We start from the raw sequence: 2369 nt of genomic DNA, 5'->3' as shown, positions 1-2369 counted from the left end.
CAATGGTACATGGAATTGAGAAACTCCCGGGGTCATCAAGTTTGATGGGAATTTCTTTAGATTTGACCACATTGCACTTCTCACTTGAGGCATCAACCTCATGGCTACTAATGTCCACTCTTCTAGAAATGACTTCTTCTTGCTTGGCCAAAGAGTGTTCTTCCATCATGACCACCTCTTCTTCTTCCGGGCTCTTCTCAATTTCTACCATCACATTTGGTGATTTCACAATTTCTTCAAGCACAAATTCTTCACTCATAGTGGTTGGTGAAGTCATAATCATCTCTCCCTTACCCGGGTCAACTTCAACATCCAAGCTTGTACCATGAATTGTCATTATTTGCTCAAGCACATAGTCTTCTATGCTCTCTTTTTCGGGCTCACGGTCAACTTCTTGGAATGTTTCCATAGCCATGGAAAAGGGAGTAGTGTAAGATAACTCCTCTTGACTCGGCAAATCAAATGACTCTTCTCTTTCCTCTTCAACTCCAACCATGATAGCATTAACTTCCTTTGCCTTCATAGGGTCTCTTGGATTTTGCCCTTGTCTTAGAAATACACCCGGTGGTTTTTGAGAACTCATGAGAGCTTGGGAAGCCACTTTAGCTTCAAGACTCTTGATTTGTTGTTGGGTATTACTTGCCAAATCCCCTATCAACTTCACCAAGTTTTCATATTTATCATCTCCCATGGTATTGCTTGCTTGGGGTGGTGGCTCTTGGTTGAAAGGTTGGTTGGAAATTGGAAGAGAAAAACCATATCCTTGATCTTTAAAGTTAGAATTTTGGTTGTTCCCTTGGTACCCTTGATTGAACCCTTGATTTTGCCCTTGGTTGTACCTTTGATTATTGTTGTATCCTTGATTGAACCCATTGTTGTTGTTCCATTGATTGAATCCTTGGCCAAACCCTTGGTTAGCTTGGTTTCCTTGGTTTCCTTGGTAAAAGTTTTGATTACCTTGGTTTCCTTGGTTACCCTTATAATCTTGATATGCTTGAGATTGGTTGGCAAAGTTTTGGTTGGATCCTTGGTTGTTGTTGAATGAGGGTCTAAGTGGACGGTTGGAAAAATTGTTAAATGCTTGGAAAGCATTCACCTCTTGCACATTGTTCCCATCAAAGTTGTTGTAATTGTTGGCACACAAGTCATATGTGTGACCACTTCCTCCACAAAGTTCACAACTTGAGACTTGAGCCACTTCCTCCATGGGTGCCCCATGTGAGGTTGCGGCTTGGTGCACTTGATTTCTTTGAAACTTCTCAAATTGTTTTGTGAGTAAGTCGAGCTTGGCATTTGTCTCGGAGTTGGAGGAGTTTTCCTTAGGAAACTTCCCATTCCTTCTTAGCATGTTTCCTCTAGAACCATAGTTTGCTTCCGAATCTACCATTTTCTTGATCAATGTCGTGCCCTCTTCATCACTCAAGTGATCAAATCCTCCCCCCGCGGAGGCATTTACCATCTCCTTAGTCCTCGGTAGCAAAGTTTGGAAGAATGTTTGAGTGATGTACCATTCCGGTATTCCATGGTGGGGGCAACTTGCTATCAAGTCTTGATAACGGTCCCAAGCTTCACTCAAAGACTCCCCATACTCTTGTTGAAATGTATGAATCTCATTACGGAGCATCGCGGTCTTTGAGGAAGGGTAATATTTGGCCATGAATGATTTAGCCAAGGCATCCCAAGTAGTGAAAGTATCCGGTGGGTGAATGTTCAACCATCGGTCCGCTTTGCCCGTCAATGAAAACGGAAACAACATCATTCTCAAGGTGTCCTCGGACACCCCATTCTTTTTCATCATTGAAACCTTCCTCTTAAACTTCCGGAGGTGAGCATGGGCATCCTCTTCAATATGCCCCCCGAACAAATCCTTCTCAATCAACCCGACTTGGGCGGGATGCATCTCAAAGTTGTTGGGAGTCAATGCGCCGAAATTAATTGGGTCACAAGCATCATTGTGGTTTGGACGGTTATGGTCACGTAAAGCCATTGGTGGTGGTGGTGGATTTGGTATATGAGAAGGTGGTGTTTGAGGTGGGTTATTTGGAAGTTGGAAGTTGTGAAATGGATTTTCTATTGAAGGCTCAAGTGTAATGTTTGGTTGTTGTTGAGTTGTGTTTTCAATGAGAGGTTGGATGGGTGGATTTGCTTGGTTTATGGTTGCTTGAGAAGAGGTTATAACCCTTGCAATGGTCCTATTCCTTAAGGCTCTAAAAAACCTTTCGGGATCGGAGTCAAAGAGCAAAGCTTGGTGGTTCCTCCTAGGCATACAACTTGTCAAACCGTAAGACTCCTAGTGCTTTTACACACTAGGGTAAGGCAAAAATCACACACACTCTACAAGAAGCACACAAACTACACAAACAAGCAAA

General features: G+C 42.9%; 1 non-coding gene across 1 annotated transcript; it reads left to right on the top strand.

The window, feature by feature from the left end:
• Nucleotides 1–1517: 1517 nt before the first annotated feature.
• LOC141589441 (small nucleolar RNA R71) lies at nucleotides 1518–1624 on the top strand. The gene has a single exon (XR_012520379.1). It is a non-coding gene; the product is annotated as a small nucleolar RNA R71 (small nucleolar RNA).
• Nucleotides 1625–2369: the final 745 nt, after the last annotated feature.

Source organism: Silene latifolia, chromosome 6, assembly GCF_048544455.1.
Source record: "Silene latifolia isolate original U9 population chromosome 6, ASM4854445v1, whole genome shotgun sequence".
Taxonomy (NCBI): domain Eukaryota; kingdom Viridiplantae; phylum Streptophyta; class Magnoliopsida; order Caryophyllales; family Caryophyllaceae; genus Silene; species Silene latifolia.
The sequence above is the reverse complement of the archived record's forward strand: the minus strand, read 5'-3'. Positions and strand labels throughout refer to the sequence as shown.